Source organism: Hemiscyllium ocellatum, chromosome 33, assembly GCF_020745735.1.
Source record: "Hemiscyllium ocellatum isolate sHemOce1 chromosome 33, sHemOce1.pat.X.cur, whole genome shotgun sequence".
NCBI classification, from domain to species: domain Eukaryota; kingdom Metazoa; phylum Chordata; class Chondrichthyes; order Orectolobiformes; family Hemiscylliidae; genus Hemiscyllium; species Hemiscyllium ocellatum.
Window position 1 is genome coordinate 15,204,865 of NC_083433.1, and position 25,349 is coordinate 15,230,213.

The 25,349-nt window shown below is 44.8% G+C and overlaps 1 non-coding gene across 1 annotated transcript; it reads right to left on the reverse strand.

The window, feature by feature from the left end:
• Positions 1 to 3,173: 3,173 nt before the first annotated feature.
• On the reverse strand, positions 3,174 to 3,364 carry LOC132831925 (U2 spliceosomal RNA). The gene has a single exon (XR_009646875.1). It is a non-coding gene; the product is annotated as a U2 spliceosomal RNA (small nuclear RNA).
• Positions 3,365 to 25,349: the final 21,985 nt, after the last annotated feature.

Consider the following 25,349-nt stretch of genomic DNA (forward strand, 5'->3'; position numbering starts at 1 on the left):
GTGCTAAATCCCTTTAAAGCTGGTTAGGTCTCAGCTTGACTATTTTGTGGGCGCAAAATTGAAGAAGCATGTCGAATCCTTAAAGGAGACTAAAAGGATATTTCGGAGAATGGTGCCAGGTAGGAGAGCTGGCATGGAATAGCTGGAGAAACTGGGATCTGTCTCCTCAGGGTTGGGAAACAAAGGACAAGATTTAAGAGAGGAATTCAAAATGGTGAAAAGGTTTGAAAGAGTAAAAGAGGACATAGCAGTTTTCCACTGGCTCTGTGCTAATTCTAAAGGTCAGAGCGGGCTGAAGACACCCTTCGGCCCATTGAATCTGTGCTAACCGATCTACACTAATCCCACTTTCCAGTTCTTGGCTCAGCCTTGAGTGATAGCACTAACTCGCAAAAGAAAATTGGATGAATTTGATGTGACTGCACTGGAGAGGGTGCAGAGGAGATTTAACAGGAAGTTGCCTGGTGTTACGACAGGGGGTAAACCTACCCCCCCCGATAATTTATGCCAAAAACACTGAAAAGATTCACCCCGTGCTGTAATCTGTAACAATTCAAGAGGCTTAGAGCTATTCCAAAATCACTATTCAAAGTAAAAATGAACAACTTTATTTTTTTAAAGCCTAACGGAGAATAATTAACTACCAACAATTATAACTCATTTATCTAAACCTGTCTTTTACCTTCCCATCTACAATACTGGTCCAATAAAAAAAATCCCGAATACAATTTATCAAAAAATATATAACCACTTTTCAGTCAGCTTGCTCAGTGTCTTCTGTCTTCTTTTCATTTTCTTTGGAATTCTATTTCACGGGTTGTTGATGGATTAAGGTAGATTAGATTGGACTCCCAACAGGATGGAAACAGGCTCTTCGGCCCAACAAGTCCACACCAACCCTCCGAAGGATAAAGCCACCCAGACCCATTCCCCTGCCCCAGACTTACCCCTGACTAATGCACCTAACACTATGGCCAATTCACCCAAACCTGCACATCTTTGGACAGTGGGAGGAAACCAGATCACCCGGAGGAAACCCACACAGACACAGGGAGAATGTGCAAACTCCACACAGTCACCCGATGTGGGAGTCGATCCCTGGACCCTGTCGCTGTGAAGCAGTAGTGCTAACCACTGAGCCACGGTGCCACCCAAAGTACCTTTAAGAGAGCAGATATTTCTGCAAGCAGTCTCTTTCTAGTTGTTGGTGGCTTGTCAGTTCTCTTTGTCAATCTTTGCTGCTTTGGCTAACGGTTCCAAAATGTCTGATATTTATACTTCAAAGCATCAGATCATTTAATTGGTTTTAATGTTGTCAGAATACTAAATTCAAACTTGATTGGAGTTTGGTATCTAGCAGCATAATTTAAACTGATTGGCCGAATCCGAATTTGTTTTTGTATCCAGGCAACCCAGCTAATCTAGCTGTTCGATCAATATTACATTTTAAATTTTCCAGTACTCTATATGCTTCTCTAAGTCCTTCCTAGTTTTTCCACTCTCTTAAAGATAGAGTGCTCCTACATCTGCATAACGCCTGGGCTGGAGAGTTCAGGTTGTGAAGAGAGACTGGGGTTGCATTCCTTAGAGCAGGGGAGGTTGAGGGCGACATGATTGACATGTATAAAATTATGAAGGGTGTAAACAGGAGGAAATGTTTACCCTCGATGGAGGATCAATGATTGGGGCGTAAGGAGCAGGAGGTTTAGAGGAGCTGTGAGGAAAGACATTTTCACCCAGAGGGTGGTGGGAATGTGGAACTGACTGCCTGTAAGGGTGGGAGAGGCAGAAACCATATCATCTAAGAAGTCTTTAAATGCACACTTGCAATACTAAGGCTATGGGCCAAGTGCTGGAAAATGGGATTCAAATAGCTAGTGGGTTGTTTTTAACCAGTAAGGAGGCGATGGGCTGATGGGTCTTTTTCTGCGCTATGGATCTCTATGACTCTAAACATGTCAAGGGGGGAATACAGCAGGAAAAGATCAGAGAAATGGAGCTAATTGCTCCCTCAAGGAGCTCGAATAGGTATAGTGGGGCAAATGGGCTTCTGCAAATTTCTGATAACCAGGCACACTTTATTCCTCTCTCTGGCTTGTTTTTGAGTAGTCACAGAGCTGAAGAGTGTATTGAAGGCAGAGTAGGAGCAGAGGTATTTGAATATCATCAGGATTCTCCAGAAATGCTTATCACTTTAACTATTTATATTAGCGTCTCTAAGTTGAGTACTGCTGAGAGGCACAATCCTCAATTTCTGTAATGTTGTGTCATCACCTTTGGAGTGATGGCCCACTCAATATGTAAATGAGAAGAGGACCCAGATGTTGTCATGTGACTGTAAGCAACAGTCCTTCTGCACTGTAGTACTCGAGGCACAGGCTGTGCATGGAGATTGTTCTGTACTGTATACATTGGTTTAGTCGTAAATAAATCCACCTCATCTGGGTCCAAAGATGTGCAGGTTCGGTGGTTTGGCTGTGCTAAATTGCCCATTGTGTCAGAAATATGCAGGTTAGCCATGGGAAATGCAGGGTTACAGGGATAGGGTAGGGGGGTGAGTCTGCGTGTGATGTTTTTTGGAGGATGGGTGCAGAATGGATGGGCTGAATGGCCTGCTTTCATACAGGAGGGATTCTATGATTCTATATCCTCAAGCAAATGAGGAAAGTTTGACAACTCTGGGTTTATCCATGATGGAGTTTAGAAAGCTGAGGGGCGACCTACTTGAAATGCAGAATACTGAACGGCCTGGGCAGATGAGATGTTGGGAAGATGTTCCCATTGGTAGGAGAGACTAGGACCCGAAGGCATAGCCTTAGAGTAAAGGAAGGCCTTTTAGAATGGAGATAAGGAGAAGTTTCTTCAGGTGACAAAGGGGTAACCCTCCGAAAGCTTGTGGTTTCAAATAAACCTGTTGGACTATAACTGGTGTCATGTGACTTCTGACCTTGTCCACCCTAGTCCAGCACAGGCACCTCCACAACATTATTTAGAGGGTGTGTTAACAGCATTGTAGCAACAAGAAATAGTAAAATGACCTTCTTGTGAAGAAAGGTAAAAAAAAAGGGTAAAAACAATGACTGTTGAAAATGTGTTGCTGGTTAAAGCACAGCAGGCCAGGCAGCATCCAAGGAATAGGAAATTCGACGTTTCGGGCATAAGCCCTTCATCAGGAATCATGCACCATTCCTGGAAACACTGCAATACCAGGCTGATACATGGAGAGGACAGAGCAAGCCCTTAAGCCATCTCCCTGCTCCAAAAATCCATTTAATACGAACACTCCCACCTTCGGGAGATATCAGCGATTAAACTGATAAGAACAGAAACTACACATATTCCAAGTCAAAAGGCCGAGTACCATTCCTGATGAATGGCTTATGCCCGAAACGTCGAATTTCCTATTCCTTGGATGCTGCCTGACCTGCTGTGCTTTAACCAGCAACACATTTTCAACTGTGATCTCCAGCATCTGCAGACCTCATTTTTTACCCATAAAAACAATGATTGCAGATGCTGGAAACCAGATTTTGGATTAGAGGTGCTGGAAGAGCACAGCAGTTCAGGCAGCATCCGAGGAGCAGCAAAATCGACGTTTCGGGCAAAAGCCCTTCATCAGGAAGAAAGGAAAGATCCCGAAGCGTGGAGAGACAAGCTAGAGGAGGGTGGGGGTGGGGAGAAAGTAGCATGGAGTACAATAGGTGAGTGGGGGAGGGGATGAAGGTAATAGGTCAGGGAGGAGGGTGGAGTGGATAGATGGAAAAGAAGATAGGCAGGTAGGACAAGTCATGGGGACAGTCATGAGCTGGAAGTTTGGACCTAGGGTGAGGTGGGGGGAGGGGAAATTAGGAAACTGTTGAAGTCCACATTGATGCCCTGGGGTTGAAGTGTTCCAAGGCGGAAGATGAGGCGTTCTTCCTCCAGGCGTCTGGTGGTGAGGGAGAAGCAGTGAAGGAGGCCCAGGACCTCCATGTCCTTGGCAGAGTGGGAGGGGGAGTTGAAATGTTGGGGTACAGGGTGGTGTGGTTGATTGGTGTGGATGTCCCAGAGATGTTCCCTAAAGAGCTCTGCTAGGAGGCGTCCAGTCTCCCCAATGTAGAGGAGACCGCATCGGGAGCAACAAATACAATAAATGATATTAGTGGATGTGCAGGTAAAACTTTGATGGATGTGGAAGGCTTCTTTAGGGCCTTGGATAGAGATGAGGGAGGAGGTGTGGGCGTAGGTTTTGCAATTCCTGCGGTGGCAGGGGAAGGTGCCAGGATGGGAGGGTGGGTGGTAGGGGGCGTGGACCTGACCAGGTTGTCACGGAGGGAATGGGGTGGGGAGGGAAATATGTCCCTGGTGGTGGGGACTTTTTGGAGGTGGCGGAAATGTCGGCAGATGATTTGGTTTATGCGAAGGTTTGTAGGGTGGAAGGTGAGCACCAGGAGCGTTCTGTCCTTGTTACAGTTGGAGGGGTGGGGTCTGATGGCTGAGGTGCGGGATGTGGACGAGATGCGTTGGAGGGCATCTTTAACCACGTGGGAAGGGAAATTGCGGTCTCTAAAGAAGGAGGTCATCTGGTGTGTTATATGGTGGAACTGGACCTCCTGGGAGCAGATATGGCGGAGGTGGAGGAATTGGGAATAGGGAGTGGCATTTTTGCAAGATGTAGGGTGGGAAGAGGTGTAATCCAGCTAGCTGTGGGAGTCGGTGGATTTGTAAAAAAATGTCAGTGTCAAGTCGATTGTCATTAATGAAGAAGGAGAGGTCCAGGAAGGGGAGGGAAGTGTCAGAGATGGTCCAGGTAAATTTAAGGTCAGGGTGGAATGTGTTGGTGAAGTTGATAAATTGCTCAACCTCCTCGCAGGAGCACAAAGTGGCGCCAATGCAGTCATCAATGTAGCGGAAGAAGAGGTGGGGAGTGGTGCCGGTGTAATTACGGAAGACCGACCGTTCTATGTAGCCAACAGAGAGACAGGCATAGCTGGTGCCCATACGTGTGCCATGGCTACCCCTTTGGTCTGGAGGAAATGGGAGGATTCGAAGGAGAAATTGTTAAGGGTGAGGACCAGTTCGGCCAAACGAATGAGAGTGTTGGTGGAAGGGTACTGTTGGGGACATTGGGAGAGGAAAAACGGATGGCTTAGAGGCCCAGGTCATGGTGGATGGAGGTGTAGAGGGATTAGATATCCATGGTGAAGATGAGGTGTTGGGGGCTGGGGAAACGGAAGTTTTGGAGGAGGTGGAGGGCGTGGGTGGTGTCTCGGACGTATGTGGAGAGTTCCTGGACTAAGGGGGATAGGACAGTGTCGAGGTAGGTAGAGGTGGGTTCAGTGGGGTAGGAGCATGCTGAGACAGTGGGTCGGCCAGGATGGTCAGGCTTGTGGATCTTGGGAAGGAGGTAGAACCGGGCAGTGCAGGGGTCCCGGACTATGAGGTTGGAAGATGTGGGTGGGAGATCTCCTGAGATGATGAGGCTCTGTATGGTCGGGGAGATGATGGTTTGGTGATGGGGGAGGATGGGGTCATGGTCGAGGGGGCGGTAGGAAGAGGTGTCCTCGAGTTGGCGTTTGGCTTCAGTGGTGTAGAGGTCAGTGCGCCAGACTACCACTGCGCCCCCTTGATCTGCTGGCTTGATGGTGAGGTTGGGATTGGAGCAGAGGGATTGGAGGGCTGCGCGTTGTGAGGGTGAGAGGTTGGAGTGGGGGAGGGGGGTCGACAGGTTGAGGCAGTTAATGTCTCGGCGGCAGTTGGAAATGAAGAGGTCGAGGGCAGATAATAGGCCAGCGCAGGATGTCCAGGTGGATGCAGTGTGTTGGAGGTGGGCGAAGGGGTTCTTGGAAGGTGGGCGGGAGTCCTGATTGTGAGGAGGTGGAGGCGGCGGAAGAAGTGTTCGACGTCACGGCGTGTATTAAATTCATTGATGGAACCAGGTGCTCATCTGGAAATGGGTGTTCCATTAATTTAACACATGCCCTTTGACCTTTGGGACTGTGGCTACACCAAGTTGTGTTGTCAGCCGATTCCAGTTTAAGGTTGTCCATCGAGCCTGTGTTCTCATTTGCCTCCAGAAGGATAGCAGCTTCTGTTGGTTGTGCACAGCAGTACGCTGACGCCAAGTGCCCCTGGAAACATCAGCTTGTACTGCGTACCCATGACAAGAATCATCAACCCCAGTCACTATGGGTTGGTTGTCTGGGTGTGAAAGTCAACTAGGAGAAAGTGAGGACTGCAGATGCTGGAGATCAGAGGTTAAAAATGTGTTGCTGCGAAAGCGCAGCAGGTCAGGCAGCATCCAAGGAGAAGGAGAATCGACGTTTCGGGTATAAGCCCTGAAGGGCTTCTCCACTCAAATATCAATCACTTACGTTCCCGACCGGCTTTGCGCTCCGACTTTACTTCCGTCCAGCTCCTGCTGCTCTCTGCTGCAAAAAGACCGTTGGCGTCGAGGTAAGTTTTTAAATAACAATCACTTATCTTCCCCGACCATCAGGCATGTGGGATTCACACGCATGTTTCTCTTTTTTTAAAAGGCAGTCTGGTTTGAAGATAATGCTGGGGAGAGCCAATAACTACAATGGGAACCATAAGGACATTTATAGTCTCAGACATGCCCTCTTCCATTCTCCAAGTTCCATGCCCACATGCACCTGATGGGCTGAGTGGTTGCCTTTTGTCCCTTAGTGATGGCTTCACAATATCGTTGATGGTATACAGTATTAAAGGGCCAGTCCTACAGCGTTTAAATTTGATACACCGGAGTGAATCTTCGAACTACCAGTAAAGATTCAGTATAACATTATTTGTGCAAGTGAGTACTGCAGATGCTGGAGATTAGAGTCAAGAGTGTGGAAAAGCACAGCAGGCCAGGCAGCATCTGAGGAGCAGGAGAATCGACATTTCGGGCATTAGCCCTTCATCAGGAAATTATTTACGTTTGATTCTCCATCCGTCCAACTGTTTAAAGAAATGTGGCCGTTAATTAAGAATCCAATGAACTCAAAGTTGGACAGTTAAAGATAAGATGCTTATGTGTCATTTTTGTCACAAAGTGCCGTGACATCTGTCAAACTGTAGGCGACCCACAATTGCTGCTATCTCCACTGCACAGTTTTATCCAATTCAGTTGACAAATTGGTTTGTGTGCGGCTAAACTACAAATATCATATCAGCACCAGCTCTTCATTGTATTTCCATCATCTGTTTTTAACCTGCTTTATGAACCCTGGCCCTGATTTCTTCACAAAGATAACCTCGAAGCAAATTCAGAAAGGACGATAATGAAGAACCACCTCAGGGTTTGGCACAATTAATGATATTGTCAAATCACTGGTACATTGTTTGCTTATCACAGATATGCCAGTGCTTACATATGGGCTGGTAAAACTATAATATCGGATGTTTTAAGCAAAACAGTATGTTTAATATTCAGTAACAGACCTTGCATGAGAATTAAAAGCAGCAAGAGGCCATTCAGCCCCTCGAGCCTGCTCTGCCATTCAATACGATCATAAGAACATAAAAACTAGGAGCAGGAGTAGGCCATCTGGCCCATTGAGCCTGCTCCATCAATCAATAAGATCATGGCTGATCTTTTCATTGTCTCAGCTCCACTTACCCGCCCTCTCACCGTATCCTTAATTCCATTATTGTTAAAAAAAAATCTACCTTAGCTTTAAAAACATTTACTGAAGTAGCATCAACTGTTTCACTGGGCAGGGAATTCCACAGATTCACAACCCTCTGGGTGAAGAAGTTCCTTCTTATTTCAGTTCTAAATTCATCTCCCTCTAACCTTGAGGCTTTGCTTTCTTACCTTAGTTTTACTCGGCAGTGGAAATTTCCTCTCTACTTCTATCTTATCTTCTCCCTTCATGATTTCATATGTTTCTATAAGATCTGCCCCTCATTCTTCTGAATTCCAATGAATATAATTCTCATAAGCCAACCCTCTCAACTCCAGAATCAACTTAGTGAACCTCCTCTGCGCCCCCTCCAGTCCCAGTACATCCTTTCTCAAGGAAGGAGACCAAATCTGCACACGGTACTCCAAGTGTGGCCTCACCAGCATCCTGTACATCTGTAACATCACCTCCCTGCTTTTCAACCCAACCCCTTTACCAATGAAGGACAAAATTCCATTTGCCTTCCTGATTACTTGTTGTACCTGCCGACCAACCTTCTGTGATTTATGCACAAGAGCACCCAGATCCCTCTGCATAGCAGCACACTTCAACTTTTTTACCAATCAAGTAACAGTCCTTTTTACTGTCACTCCTACCAAAATGGATGACTTCACATTTATTAACATCGTATTCCATCTGACAGGCCTTTGTCCACTCATTTAACGTGTTTATGTTCTTCTGCAAAGTTTCACAGTCCGCTGTACACTTTGCACTACCACTCATCTTAGTATCATTGGCAAACTTTGACACCCTATATGTGGTCCCCAACTCCAAAGCATCTATATAAATTGTAAATAATTGTGGTTCCAGCACTTTTAGTCACTGATTGCCAACCACAGTAGTACTCATTTATCCCCACCCTTTGCTTCCTGTTAGTCAACCAATCCTCTATCCACACTAATACTTTACCCATAATGCCATGCATCTTTTTCTTATGCAGCAGCCCCATTTGAGGCTCCTTGCCAAAGGCCTTTTGGAAATCTAGGTACACCACATCCACTGGGTTCCCGATTACACCTTGCTTGTAACGTCTTCATGGAATTCCAAAAGATTTGTGAAGCATGACCTGCCCTTCATCGACCCATGCTGCGTCTGTACGATGGGACAATTTCTATCGAGATGCCCTGCTATTTCTTCCTTGATAATAGACTCAAGCATCTTCCCCACTACAGAGCTTAAGCCTCACTGGTCTGCAATTTCCCATCTTTTGTCTACCTCCCTTTTTAAACAGTGGTGTCAAATTTGCTATTTTCCAATCTGCTGGGACTGCCCCAGAGTCCAATGAATTTTGGAAAATTATTGCCAGTCCACGGGTTATTTCTCCCACCATCTCTGTTAGTACCCTGGAATGCATTCCATCAGAGACTTAACTATCCTTATCTCCATTAGCTTGCCCAACACTGGCTCTTCCGTAATAATAATTGTTTCTAGATCCTTACCTACCTTGGTCTCTGTGTCACTTAGCGGCATTTTATTAGTGTTCTCCACCATGAAGATTGATTAAAAAATGCCTCGCCATTTCATCATATCCCATAACTAACTGTCCCTTCTCATCCTTTAAAGGACCAATGTTTACTTTAACCACTCTTTCTCATTTTATATATTTACAGAAACGTTTCCTATCTGTCTTTATATTCTGTGCTTGTTTTTTCTTATGTTCTATTTTATTTTTCTTCATTGCTCCTGTTGTGCCTTTCTGTTGACCTTTAAATTTTTTGCAGTTTTCTGGATTCTTGCTGTTCTTGGCCACTTTGTATGCTTTCTCTTTCAATTTGATAGCCTCCGTTATTTCCTTCGATACCCATGGCAGATTACCCCTTTCTTACAGTCCTTCATTTTCACTTTGAAAAATTGCTTTGAAAGTCCTGCACTGCTTGTCCACTGTCTCACCATGAAATCTTTATTTCCAGTCTACTTCAGCCAACTCCTCCCTCATTCTATTGTAGTCTCCCTTGTTTAAGCACAGGACCCTGGTACTGGAGTTTATCTTCACACTCTCTATCTGTATTCTAAATTCAACCACACGGTGATCACTCCTTCCAAGAGGATCCCTAACTATGAGGTCATTTGTTATTCCTGCCTCATTATGCAGGACCAGATCTAGGACAGCTTGTTGGTTCTATTACATGCTGCTCACGAAAATTATCCCAGATACATTCAACAAACTCCTCCTCAAGGCTACCCTGACCAACCTGGCTTGACCAATCTACATGCAGATTAAAATCCCCTGCAATAATTGTCATACTATTTTGACAGGCATTAATTATTTCTTTATTTATTACCCACCCCAATGTGATGTTATTATTTGGTGGCCTATAGACTACACCAATCAGTGACATTTTCTTCTTAGAATTTCTAATCTCCACCCAAATGGATTCAACCTTATTTTCCATAGAACCCATATCATCTCTCAGCACGTCCCTGATGTTGTCCTTGAATATCAGAACTACACCACCTCCCTTACCTTCCTGTCTGTCTGTCAGAATAGCCTGATATTCAAGATAGCCTGATATTCAGAATAGTCTGATCATGGCTGAGCTCATCATGCTGTTATGAAGCAAGTCAACCCCACCGATAAGGAAAAACTAACACCCAGAGAGGCTCGCCTCATCTCATAATCTGTTAAAAGAAGTGTGATAAATGGTGTAACCTACCTCTCACCCACCCCAAACGGTTATAAGGGAGTAGTTAAATAAAATTAAATCCTTTCACTCACGCTGTAATATCACATGCTGGTCCATTTTTTCTAAAAGCTGTTCCTTTTCTCAAGGCTACTGTGTCTTGGTTTTTTTACAGAGGGGTAATAAAAAGCTCCTGGTGCTGATTAGACTGGTTTGGTACAGAGATTAAAGGGTATTGAGAGGCCTTTTTATTTATATGAAAACTGATGAGGCTTCAGGCCAAAGTGGTCATGCTTTGGAAGTGACCTATACAATGAAAGGGAAGTGGTCAGCTCTCTAGCTGAGCAGTTCATTTCAGTGCAGAGCTAGTTGGAAGTTCAGCAGTGGATTGTGTGAACAGGCTTTCTGTGTTTCTTCCCTTTTACCTTCAACCTGTAACCATCTAATCCATTTTTTACAGGTCTTTAAAGGTGTTTGCTTATTGGGACTGTTGTGTATATTCAGAACAGCATCATTAAGTCTCGTTTGGGTAGACTGAGTTCTGTAGGGGTTCTTTATTCTGTTTTTTGTGTTTCATTGTGCAATTTTGTGAATACATTTCTGTCTGTTTTAAAATCTAGTAGTCAACCTCGCTAACTTACTCTGGGTAATTGTCACCGTACACTTGTTATGCAAAGTTATGTTCTGGGTTGCGTGCTCAAGAATGTTTTGAGTGGTCTGGCCTAGTCCATAAACATAATCAACAAGTAATAATTTAAATATCTGACCTCAACAGTGAATAAATTAATGGAAACACTAACAAACCAAATGCTTCACCTCTAACTACTAACTATTCCCAAAAAACAACATTCTAATGGAATGTTGTTCCACAACTAATATAAAATATAATAAAAAATTAAGAATTTACAGGCAAGAAATTACAGATGGAACACATCTTCAGGAATTTTCTGTGTTTTCTCCATTGATCTTCTTTCAGTAATGCCTTCTCCTTCGAATTCTTATGTCAGGAATGTTAGCTAAGAGTGCAGACGTATTTTAGTCACTTTGATGGTTACTCAGAGCTAAGAGAGCTAATCTCTTCAGATGTCAGTTTGTTCTCCACCAATTTTCAAATGCCGTCTTCTTTTATACCCTTGATGACCAATTAATTTCTTTCAAAAGGATTGGCTTTAGGTTGTCAAAACCATCAGATTTAAATTTAATTTGTCTTTAGTCTTCAAGTGCCTGATTTAAATTGATTGGCTAAATTTAAAAATCTGGTAAAAATGCCACTGTAAAAATACAGTGTAGTCTTTTGATCAAACGTTTTAATTAAAGCACCTGCAACTGGCAAAGTGCTGCCATAGATACTCATTTTAAAATTTCTAAGCAGGAAAAAAAACCATAATCTTTTAAAGGGAACACACACTCTTCTCTCCTTCACTTTACAAATATCAAGTTCTAAGATCCTGCTCTCCACTCAACAAATGCTCTACCCAACTTCGCAACATCACCCTCAACTCCACTTTTCCACCTTCTCTCCATAGCCTTCTAACCCATTCATATTGAAATATCTGTCAAACTCCTCCACAAATTTACTCAATGTGCCAGAATCCACCGCAATCTAGGTAATGGATTCTGAAAATTAACCACCCCTTGAGAGAATCAATTTCTCTTCATCTCTGTTTTCAATTTGCCACTCCTTATCCTAAAACTACCACCTCTCATTCTAGATTGTCCCTCAAGTTTAACATTCTCTCTATGTCTACTTTGTCAATCCCCTTTAGCATTTTATATACCTCAACTGGATCTCCCTTCTTCATTCTAAACTCTACCAAGTACTGGCCTAAACTGCTCTGTCTCTCCTCAGAAGACAAGCCTTTGATCTCTGGAATTAATCAGTGAACCATCTCTGAACTACCCCCACTGCAATCACATGCATCCTTGAATAAGATGGGACAATGCTGCTCCTTTATCAAGGTTAAGTTGTCTGTGTTTTTTTAAGCAGAGGGGTTACAAATGCATAGGATCCTATGTGTCTGATTTGTATGGGTTTTAGGTCCAATTTGATTATAGCTAACAAATATTGCCTCAGGAAAATGGCTTTCAAGTTTAAAACAAACACTTGTACAATGAAAGGGGAGTGGCCAGTTCTCCCATTTCATGGTTTGGTTTTCGTAAGCAGTCAGTTTTTTGAGGCTGCTGGTGAAAGAAACTCTTCCATTCTGATCTTCTCTCTCTCTCTGACATCTTTCCTATAAGAATCTGTGTTTGATTTTACCTTTTGTTTTGCCAAGGGGGTGTTTCTGGGGATGTTGCAAGTATTTGGAACAGCATCATTCAGTTGCTATAGAGTTGATAGGGTTTTTAAATAATTGTGTTATTCTAAATTCAGTTTCCTTTTGTTCATGTGTAAATAAACATTGTTTTTGGTTTAAAACTGAGTGGTTGGGCCGGCTGCATAACTCCTGGAATATCTACTTAACATCTACTTAAAACAACTAGCAAAATTAGGGCCTGGCTTGCCTTCTTGAGATGTTTTGAGGGGAGGTCTGACCTGGTCCATAACAAAGGGGACCAAAATAATATGCAATTCTTCAGATACAGTTTCACCAAGCCTTGTATAATTGCAACAACAATTCACTGCTTTTGCCAAGAGTCCTGATGCAGCCGTTCCAGGGGACGGTTAAGAGTCAAGCACATTGTTATGGCCTGGAGTCACGTAGGCTTTGAAGAAGGGATTGCACGTTTCCTTTCCTAATGATCGTTAGTGAACCTGATGGGTTTTCTCAACAATTGATGCTAATTGACAGTCACCATGACCGAGACTCACTTTATATTGCACATTTTTAAAGTTGAGTTGACAATCCATTGAGCTGCAATGCTTGGATTTGAACCCAGATCCCAGAGGGTTACCCTGGATTAGCCAGGAATCATTTCCACGACTGAGCCATCCCTCCATTCGCAGATTCATTCAAGTGCAAGACTCTACATAGGTTATTAAAACCAGGAGGCTGTGTGGACTTGTTTGACCCGTACAACTGCTATCTCCTTGTGCCAACAGAGTCACAAGGACTATACATTGCATCCTGTGCCAAGGTGGATAGTGATGATACATTCTGGATCAGTGGTGCTGGAAGACCACAGCAGTTCAGGCAGCATCCAACGAGCAGCGAAACCGACGTTTCGGGCAAAAGCCCTTCATCAGGAATAAAGGCAGTGAGCCGGAAGCATGGAGAGATAAGCTAGGGGAGGGTGGGGGTGGGGAGAGAGTAGCATAGAGTACAATAGGTGAGTGGGGGAGGGGATGAAGGTGATAGGTCAGGGAGGAGAGGGTGGAGTGGGTAGGTGGAAAAGGAGATAAGCCGGTTGGACAAGTCTCCTCCCCCACTCACCCATTGTACTCTATGCTACTCTCTCCCCACCCCACCCTCCTCTAGCTTATCTTTCCATGCTTCCAGCTCACTGCCTTTATTCCTGATGAAGGGCTTTTGCCCGAAACATCGATTTCGCTGCTCCTTGGATGCTGCCTGAACTGCTGTGCTCTTCCAGCACCACTGATCCAGAATCTGGTTTCCAGCATCTGCAGTCATTGTTTTTACCTAGTGATGGTACATTCCCTAATAGATACACATACATCAAGTTAGAACAGCATGGAGCCCTACCTCAGTATAAACTATTGCAGTGAAGAAATAGTCTCAGTATGCTTTCTCTAACATACATTCTAACCATCCTAACTGGAAAATAATACTTCAGTAACAGGGTGTAAAGAAACAGGGAATGAGAAAAGATCATTTCACTTCTGGTATTGGAGGGAGATGATGGCCAACTGGAATTACCGTTATTCTGTTAATCCAGACACCCAGGTCATGTTCATGGTACACAGGTTTGAATCTGGATAACTGGTGGGATTTGAATCCAATAAAAATCTGGGATTAAGAGTCTAATGATGACCATGAATCCATTGGAAAAACCTATTTGGTTCATTAGTATCCTTTTAAGGGAAGGACTCATCTGGTCTGGCCTACATATGACTCCAGATCCATAGCAATGTGGTTGACCCTCAACTACATCCTAGACAACAAATGTTGGCCTAGTCAATGATACCCTTATCCAGTGATGAAAAAGAAATGTCAATGTCTCTAGGTGGCCAGCATTTCTTGTGATTGCTGTTTTGTCTGCCAATGAGATTCCACAGACTGCGTTAAATATTTTGAGTGGAATTAGGTATCAAGCTAAATTTGTTTGCTGGTTCTCCACTTCTCCCAGCAGTTTAAACCGATCATTGGCTGCAAAATGCCTGGGAGTACCTGATGTCACAAAAGGCACTATATCAATTCAAGTCTTGTCAGCTTGCTTCAAGGTAAAAAATTAGGGAAAGTGACAGTGCAGCACCAATTTCCCAAATGGAATGGTTTGGCTCCCATTATTTGCTTTACAGAATGGGAAGGTATTCTACGTATCCATGCCATTCCACCATCTTGAAAAAGTGACATCTTTATCTTCCAGGGCTGGTTAGTTCAGTTGGCTGGGTGTCAAGTGATATCAACAGCATAGGTTCAGTTCGTGCATTGGCTGTGGTTACCATGAAAGAATCTCCTTGTCAATCTCTCCCCTCACAAGAGGCGTGATGACCCTCGGGTCAAACTCACCACCAGTTGTTTCCCTCCAATGGGAGAACAGCCCAGGGTCTATTAGGATACAATGACCTTACCTTGTTGATGCAAAAATGGCCGCCATGTTGTCTAGACAACGGCAGTAACTGGATTACAGAACATAATCAGTTGCATGCTTGATGGTTCCGAGGGATATGATTGAAATGCTATTTACCATAGAATCATAGAATCTCTATAGTGCGGAAGAAGGCCATTCGGTCCATCGGGTCCACACCGACCTTCCAAAGAGCATCCCAACCTGACCCACTCCCCTATCCTACTCCAGTTACCCTGCATTTCCCATGGCCAATCCACCTAACCTATACATCCCTGGACACTGAGGACAATTTAGCATGGCCAATCCAACTAATCTGCACATCTTTGGACTACCTTACAGTCTATCCTCATTGAACATGTTCTCAAAAGCAAATGGGTTAAATCAGAAAGAATAGTGGGGAAACTCAGCAGGCCTGGCAACATCTGTGGAGAGAGAAACAGAGTTAACGTTTCAAGTTCGGTGACCCTTCTTCACAAATCTGTTCTTCAGAACTCTGACAAGGTGTCATTCCGGACTCAAAACACATTAACTCTGTTTCTCTCTCCACAGATGCTGCCAGACCTGCTGAGTTTCTTCAGTGTTTGTTTCAGATTTCCAGCATCCAGACTATTTTGCCTTTACTTAAGGATAAATCAAAAGTTTGGCGATTTGGGAGCGTCAAATTACAGTTGACATTTCACTCTCTGGTCTCCTCATTATCGAGATAGTACTTTAGATTAGAAGGCTTACCCTCTCAATGGGGGTCAGAGGACAGCAAAATGTTGTTAGGATTATACTCACTGAAGTTTAGACGAATGAAATAGGGATCTCTTGGAAACCTATATGATTGTAACAGGAGTAGACACAGTAAACACAGGGAGGATGTTCCTCATGACCAGGGAGTCCAATATCAGGGGTCACAGTTTAAGGAGACAGGGCAGACTGTTTTGGACTGAGATGGGGAGAAATGTTCTCACCTGGAGAGTGGGGAACCTGTGCAGGTCGCTGCCACAGAGAGTAGTTGAGGCCAAAACTTTGAATGTTCTCAATAAGGAGATAGATATAACACTTGGGACTAAAGGGACCATAGATTATGGGGAGAAAGTTGGAATGGGGATTGAGTTGGGTGATCAGCCATAAAAGTACTGAATGGCCCTGGCAGATTAGAAGGACTGAATGGCCTACACCTGCCAATGGCCTATTGTTATTATCATTAGACAATAAACCCAGAGACCCAATGTACCACGGATTCAGGTTCAAATCCTGCTGTAGCTGATGGTCAAATTTGAGTTCAAATAAAAAAAACTAGGATTAAGAGTGTTATGATGATCATGATGCTGTGTTGAAAAGGCCCATCTGGTTCATCAATGTCTGCCTTTTAGGGAAGGAAATCTGCCATCCTTACTCAGTCTGACTCCAGACCCACAGCAATGTGGTTGACTCTTAACTAGCCTCTGGGAAATTAGGGATGGGTAATAAATACTGGCCCAGACACTGACACTCTCAATCTGTGAACGAATTAAAAGAAACCTTAGAGCCCTGGAGATGTACAGCACGGAAATGGATGCTTCGGGCCAACTTGTCCATGCCAACCAGGTATCCCAACCTAATCTCGTCCCATTTACCAGCACTTGACCCAAATCCCTCTCAACGCTTCCTAGTCATATAGCCATCCAGATGCCTTTTAAATGCTGTAGTTGTACCAGCCTCCACCACTTCCTTTGGCAGCTTATTTCACACACGCACCAGTGTCTGTGTGAAAACATTGCCCTTTAGGCCCTTTTTATATATTTGCCCTCTCTCCTGAAACCTATGTCCTCTAGTTCTGGACTCTCCCACCCCAGGAAATAGACCTTGTCTGTTTATCCTCTCCATACCCCTAATGATTTTATAAACCTCTAAAAGCTCATCCCTCAGCCTCTGACGCTCTAGGGAAAGCAGCCCCAGCCTGTTCAGCCTCTCCTAAATCCACCAACCCTGGCAACACCCTCGTAAATCCTTTCTGCACCCTTGCAGGTTGCACAACATCTTTCGATAGGAAGGAGACCAGAGTTGCACACGATATTCCAACAGTGGCCTAACCAAGGTCCTGTACAGCCGCAACATGACCTCCCAACTCCTGTACTCAATACTCTGACCAATAAAGGAAAGCATACCAAATGCCTTCTTAACTAACCTGTGACTCCACTTTCAAGGAGCTATGAATCTGCATGGAAGAAGGGCTTATGCCTGAAACGTCGATTCTCCTGCTCCTCAGATGCAGCCTGACCTGCTGCGCTTTTCCAGCACCACACTTTTCAACTCTGGTCTCCAGCATCTGTAGTCCTCACTTTCTCCTCTGCTATGAACCTGCACTCCAAGATCTCTTTGTCCCTAGGACTTTACCATTATGTGTATAAGTCCAGCTAAGATTTGCTTTCCCAAAATGGAGCACCTCGCATTTATCTCAATTAAACTCCATCTGCCACTTCTCAGCCCATTGCCCCATCTGATCAAGATCCCATTGTAATCTGAGGTAACCTTCTTCACTGTCTACTACACCTCCACTTTTGGTGTCATCAGCAAACTTACTAACTGTACCTCTTATGCTCACATCCAAATCATTTATGTAAATGACAAAACATATAGGATCCAGCACCGATCCTTGTGGCACTCCACTGGTCACAGGCCTCCAGTTTAAAAATCAACCCTCCACCACCACCCTCTATCTTCTACCTTTGAGTCAGTTCTGTAACCAAATGGCTAGTTCTCCCTGCATTCCATGAGATCTAACCTTGCTAACCAGTCTCCCATGTGGAACCTTGTCAAATGCCTTACTGAAGTCCACATAGATCATGTCCACTACTCTGCCCTCATCAATCCTCTTTGTTACTTCTTCAAAAAACTCAATCAAGTCCGTGAGACATGATTTCCCACGCACAAGTACATGTTGACTATCCCGAATCAGTCCTTGCCTTTCCAAGTACATGTAAATCTTGTCCCTCAGGATTCTCTTCAACAACTTGCCCACCACCAACATCAGGCTCACTGGTTTATAGTTCCCTGGCTTGTCTTCACTGCCCTTCTTAAACAGTGGCACCACGTTTGCCAACCTCCAGTCTTCCGGCACCTCACCTATGACTATCGATGATACAAATATCTCAGCAAGAGGCCCAGCAATCACTTCGCTAGCTTCCCACAGAGTTCTCGAATACACCTGATCAGGTCCTGGGGATTTATCCACTTTCATGCATTTTAAGACCTGCAGGACTTCTGCCTCTGTAATATGGACATTTTGTAAGATGTCACCATCGATTTCCCTACATTCTATATTTTCCATATCCTTCTCCACAGTAAACACTGATGCAAAATACTCATTTAGTATCTCCCTCATCTCCTGCAGCCCCACACGTAGGCCGCCTTGCTGATCTTTGAGGGGACCTATTCTCTCCCTCGTTATTCTTTTGTCCTTAATATATTTGTAAAAACCCTTTGGATTCTCCTTAACTCTATTTGCCAAAGCTATCTCATGTCCCCTTTTTGCCCTCCTGATTTCCCTCTTAAGTATACTCCTACTGCCTTTATATTCGATCTATCCTGTCTATACCTGACATATGCTTCCTTCTTTTTCTTAACCAAATCCTCAATTTCTCTAGTCATCCAGCATTCCCTATACCTACCAGCCTTTCCTTTCACCCTGACAGGAATATACTTTCTCTGGATTCTAGCTATCTCATTTTTGAAGGCTTCCATTTTCCAAGCGTCCCTTTACTTGCGAGCATCTGCCTCCAATCAGCTTTTGAAAGTTCTTGCCTAATACAGTCAAAATTGGCCTTTCTCCATTTTACAACTTCAACTTTTAGATCTGGTCTATCCTTTTCCATTACTATTTTAAAACTTATAGAATTTATGGTCACTGGCCCCAAAATGCTCCCCCACTGACACCTCAGTCACCTGCCCTGCCTTATTTCCCAAGAGTAGGTCTGGATTTGCACCTTCCCCAGTAGGTTCATCCACATACATAATCAGAAAATCTTCTTGCACACACCTTACAAACTCCTCCCCCATCTAAACCCTTAACACTATGGCAGTCTCAGTCTATGTTTGGAAAGTTAAAATCCCCTACCATAACCACCCTATTATTCTTACAGATAGCTGAGATCTCCTTACAAGATTTTTTGTCAATTTCCCTCTGACTATTAGGGGAGTCTACAGTAGTGAGTAGAGTGGGTTCTTTCTTGATTATATGTTTTATTGAGATCTGTCTCTTGATTAAATTTTAAAAATATAAACCATAAGTATTAAGTTAGACAGGAGCATGTTTTTTAGAGCAATAAGACTGTTTTTTTCTGGGTGCATAGATTGTGAAGGAGCAACGATGGCCTTCAGTAGGGTGATGTGCTCTTCCTATCTGGTGTAATACATTCCCAATAAGGTGATCATCCCTTCCTTTTTTCTCAGTTCCACCCAAATAACTTCCCTGGATGTATTCCCAGGAATATCCTCCCTAACTACAGCTGTAACGCTATCCTTGATCAAAAATGCCACTCCCCCTCCTCTCTTGTCCCTCTTTCTATCCTTCCTGTAGCATTTGTAAACTGCCAGTCCTGACCATCCCTGAGCCACATTTCTGTAATTGCTATGGTATCCCAGACCCATGTTCCTAGACATGCCCTGAGTTCATCTGTCTTCTCTGTTAGACCTCTTGCATTGAAGTAAATGCAGTTTAATTTATCAGTCCTGCCTTGTTCTCTGCTTTGTTCCTGCCTGCCCCGACTATTTGACTCGCTTCTGTTCTCAACTGTACCCGTCTTAGATTGATCTTTTTCCTCACTATCTCCCTGGGTCCCACTAGTTTAAATCCTCCCAAACTGCTCTAGCAAATCTCCCTGTCAGTATATTCATCCCCTTCCCATTCAGGTGCAATCCGTCCTTCCTCTACCCCAGGAGAGATTCTATTGATCCAAAAGTACGAACGCTTCTACCCTGCACCAGCTCCTCAGCCATGTATTCATCTGCTCTATCCTCCTATTCCTGCCCTTACTAGCTCATAGCACCAGGAGTAAACTAGATATTACTGCCCTTGAGGACCACCTTTTACAATTCCTGCCTAACTCTCTGTATTCTCCCTTCAGAATCTTATCCTTTTCCCTTCCTATGTCATCAGCTCCAATGTGTACAATGATCTCCTGCTGAGAATACACTGCACCCTCCCTGAGATATCTTTGATCCTGGCATCATGGAGGCAACACATGATGATTTTTCACTGATGGCCGTAGAAACGCTTGGCTGTGCCTCTGACTAGGGAGTCCCCTAACACAATTGATCACTTGGAACCCAACATACCCCTCTTACTTTAGAGCCAGTCTCGATACCAGAAACTTGGCTGTTAATGCCACATTCCCCTGAGAGTCCATCACCCCCTACATTTTCCAAAACAGCAGACTTGTTTGAAATGGGGATAGCCACAGGAGACTCCTGCACTACTTGCCCATCTCTCCTACCTTTCCTGGAGTCAACCCATCTACCTGACTTATCAATGGTTTTTCTTCCTTCCTATAACTGCTATCCTCACACCCTCATGCTCTTGTATATCCTTCATTGCCTCTGACTGCCGCTCCAACCGATCCATGTGATCCGATAGGATTTGCAATCAAAGACACTTGCTGCAGACATAATAATCAGTAATATGGAAACTCTCCCTAAACTCCCACACCAGATAGGAAGGGCACATCACTCTACTGAAGGCCATCTTTGCTCCTTCACAATCTACGCACCCAGAAAATAACACTGTCTTATTGCTCTAAAAAACAGTGGTCCTGTCTAACTTAGTACTTGTGGTTTATATTTTTAAAATTTAATCAAGAGACAGATCTCAATAAAACATATAATCAAGAAAGAACCCACTCTACTCACTACTGTAGACTTCCAGCAAGGTTACACATTAAAAATTATGCACTTATCTGTTCCTGTGCTGTGAGCTCTCCTACACAGCTTCCTCCAAGGTCAGTTATGAATTTCGCTGTTTGTTCATTTTTCATCGATGCACTCCGATGACCAGAGACACATGAACTCAAACAGCAAAGGCATTAGCTCTATGGATTTACTCCTGTATCAAACAACAATGTAGGTTTCTTTCTCGTTCTCTCTCTCACTGACCATGTGTACGCTACCTTTTGTCTGTCTTCCTCCTTTAAAAGTACCATTGTTTTGATCATTTTTTTTCCCAAAGGTCTAAAACAATGCAGCAGCACGTAAAAACAGTAATTGCTGCTCCTGGAATTCGAGGAAATCACCTCCAACACCTAAAATACCTCAAAAAAAGAACAGTCCCAAATTTTCCCCATCCTCCATCTTGGATTGTAGCAACTTCAGGTTTGCATTGTGCGTTGACTCTCTGTCACATTTTGCAAACATTAGCATATGTCAAAGATTCTGAAAATTATTCATCACCTGCTATAAGCATTTTTGAATTCTCTAGCACAAGGATATTGATAGTTTGCTTCAGTCCTACAACCAGTTCTGATTTAAACTTCCACGTGTGCGAGCCCAGCTCTGGCTGCAGGATTGCTGTGGTCATTAAAGGAATTGGGGTTGACTGTTTTTGCAGTAACATTAGCATCATTATAATTAACGTAGGGTTCCATTTTCCTCCGTTGGTTAAACACAGTCATCATGTGTTAATGTGCAAAAAACTAAAACACCAATTAAACGGAGTGTTCTGGGGAGGGCGTGGGGAAATGATCTAACAAAGCTAAGCCAACCTGTAATTTTCTGCATGAGCTAGCATCATACTCAACACGTGCTACAACTGAAGTGGATTTTAGAGTGTTGTTCATTGAGAGAAATATTTGCACTGAAGTAGCACCTTTCACCATCCAGTAGCCCTTTACGGTAGACATGTTGAATCATAGAACCTCTACAGTGCAGAAGCAGGTCATTCGGCCCATCGAGTCCACACTGACCCTTTGAACAGACCCAACCCATCTCCGTAACCCATATTTCCCATGGCTAACCCAGCCTGCACACCCCTGGACACTACAGGCAGTTTAGCACGGCCAATCCACCGAACCTGTGGAATGAAACTGGAGCATCCGGAAGAAGCCTGTGCAGATACCATGAAGGTTTTCAAGTTTTTGTGAAGATTTGTAGCTCAGGCTGTGGTTGGAGGTATTCGTTGGTTTGCCAAACCATTTCTTTTTTGCCGAGGTTTCGTCTCCCTACTGGGTGACATCTTCAGTGCTGTGTAGCCTCTGGATGAAACGCTGTCGTTATGATCTTCCTCGAGTTTATATGCCTCTCTCTCTGTCAAGGTGGCTGGCTCAATTTCTGGATCTTGTCCTCGAGTGGTCTGTAATGGGGTCTATTTCAATGCGTTTATTAATGAAACCAGTCGATGAATACCAGGCCTCCGGGAATTCCCGTGCTTTTCCTTGTTTAGCCTGTGGAGAAAGTGTGGACTGCAGATGCTGGAGATCAGAGTCGAAACGTGTGGTGTTGGAAAAGCACAGCTGGTCAGGCAGCATCAGATAAGCTCAAAATGTCAACTCTCCCGCTCCTCTGATGCTGCCTGACCAGCTAGGCTTTCCCAGCACCACACCTCTCGACTTTGTTTCGCTAGTCCCAGTACTGTAATGATCTCCCAGTTGAGTTGATGTCCTTCATTGTCAGTGAGTATTGACATGAGGGAAGATTGGTCGCGTTGTTTTGTGGCGAGCTGATGCTCGTGTATTCTGGTGGTACGTTTCCTGCCCTCTGTTTGTATTCTGTAACATTCCTCACAGTTGCTGCACGGTATTTTGTATACCACATTCATCCTGCGTGTTGTGGGTATGGGGTCTTGGACAGTAGCTGACGAAGTGTGGCCGTTGGTTTGTGTGCCAACATTATTCCCAGAGGACGTAAGGGTCCAGTAGTCAGTTCTGCAATGTTTCTAATAAGGGGTAGGGTGGTCAGCGTGTTGGTGTGCCACAGTGTCTTCTTGGTGTTGCTTGTATGCTTGGCATCAGCAGACGAAGCTGTTAGGGTACCCATTGTAAGCAAAAACTTTATGTAAGTTTTCCTGCTCTTTTTTGTGGAGGTCTGGGGTGATGTAATGTGCTATAGCTCATTTAAGCTGAGTGTTGACTCAGCTCTGTTTGCGAACTGTGTGGTGATCACTGTTGTAATTAAGAATTTGGTCAGTGTGTGAAGCCTTTCTGTACAATCTGGGTAGGAATTCACCAGGCGCTTCATGTGGACGATACACAGCACTGAAGATGTCACCCTGTAGGGGGATGATACTTTTGCAAAAACAACCAACCAGCTTGACCAACAACTCCACACCACAAAGCAATTATTGATTGTTGGAAAAGCCCATCTCGTTCACCAATGTCTTCTCTTCACGGGAGAATGCATAAAATCCACACAGACTCTTGCCCAAGGGTGGAATTGAACCTGGGCCCCTGGAACTATGAGGCTCCAGTGCTAACCCCTGAGTCACCATGCTGCCCCCTTCTCTTCTCTTTCAGGGGTATGCGTATCACTGGCAATGCCAGCATTTGTTTCTCGTCCATAACTGCCCTTGGACTGAGGTAAGAATGTGGTGCTGGAAAAGCACAGCAAGTCAGGCAGCATCCGAGGAGCAGGAGAATGGATGTTTAGGGCGAAAGCCCTTCATCAGGATTGAGATTGTGAGCTGAGGGGATGTAGAGATAAATGGGATGGGAGTGGGGGCTGGGGGGGAAGGTAGATGAGAGTGTGATAGGTGGATGGAGGTGGGGGTAAAGGTGCTAGGTCGGAGGAGAGGGTGATGCAGGTGGGTGGGAAGGAAGATTAGACTTACAGTGTGGAAACAGGCCCTTCGGCCCAACAAGTCCACACCGACCCGCCGAAGCGCAACCCACCCATACCCCTACATTTACCCCTTACTTAACACTACGGGCAATTTAGCATGGCCAATTCACCTGACCCGCACATCTTTGGACTGTGGGAGGAAACCGGAGCACCCGGAGGAAACCCACGCAGACACGGGGAGAACGTGCAAACTCCACACAGTCAGTCGCCTGAGTCAGGAATTGAACCCGGGTCTCAGGCGCTGTGAGGCAGCAGTGCTAACCACTGTGCCACCGTGCCGCCCACAAATGGACAGATGGGACTAGCCATGAGAGCGGTGCTGAGCTGGAAGGTTAGAACTGAATAAGGTGGGGGGGAGGGGAAATGAGGAAACTGGTGACGTCTACATTGATACATTGGGGTTGGAGGGTCCCAAGGCAGAAGAAAAGGTGTTCTTCCTCCAGGCATTGGGTGGCTGGGGAGTGGTGATGGAGGAGGCCCAGGACCTGCATGTCATTGGCGGAGTTGAAGTGTTCTGCGACGGGGCGATGGAATTGGTTGGTGCCGGTGTCCTGGAGATGTTCTCCGAAGCACTCTGCGAGTAGGCGTCCTATCTCCCCAAGGTAAAGGAGACCGCATCGGGAAAAACAAATACAGCAAATGATATATGTGGAAGTGCAAGTGAAACTTTGATGGATGTGGAAGGCTCTTATGGGGCCTTGGACGGAGGTGAGGGGAGAGGTGCGGGCACAGATTTTGCAATTCCTGCCGTGGCAGGCGAAGGTGCCAGGAAGGAAGGGTGGGTTGGTGGTAGGTGTGGACCTAACGAGGGAGTCACAGAGGGATTGGTCTTTACGGAAAGTGGATAGAAGTGGGGAGAGAAATATACCTCTATGGTGGGGTCCGCTTATAGGTAGCAGAAATGGTGGAGGGAGATGCGATGTACATGGAGGTTGGTGGGGTGGAAGGTGAGGACTGGGGGGTTCTGTCCCTGTTACAGTTGGAAAGGTGGGGTTCAAGAGTGGAGGTGCAGGAAGTGGATGAGATGCGCTGGAGAGCCTCATCAACCACGTTGGGGGGAAATTGCAGTCTTTAAAGTTGGAGGCCATCTGGTGTGTTCTGTGGTGGAATTGGTCCTCCTGGGAGCTGATACAGTGGAGGTGGAGGAATTGGGAATAAAGGATAACATTTTTACAGGAGGTAGGGTGGGAGGAGGTGTAATCCAGGTAGCTGTGGGAGTCGATGGGTTTGTAGAAGATGTCAGTGTTGAGTAGGTCACCATTGATGGAGATGGAGAGATCCAGGAAGGGGAGGGAGGTGTCTGAGATGGTCCAGGTGAACTTAAGGTTGGGGTGGAATGTGTTGGTGAAGTTGATGAATTGTTTAACCTCCTCATGGGAGCAAAAAGGTGATGCCGATACAGTCATCAGTGTAGCGGAGGAAGAGATTGGGAATGGTGCCGGTGTAACTACGGAAGATGGACTATTCTACATAGCCGACAAAGACAGGCACAGCTGGGGCCCATGCAGGTGCCCATGGCCACCCCTTTGGTCTGGAGGAAGTGGGAGGATTCAAAGAAGAAATTATTGAGGGT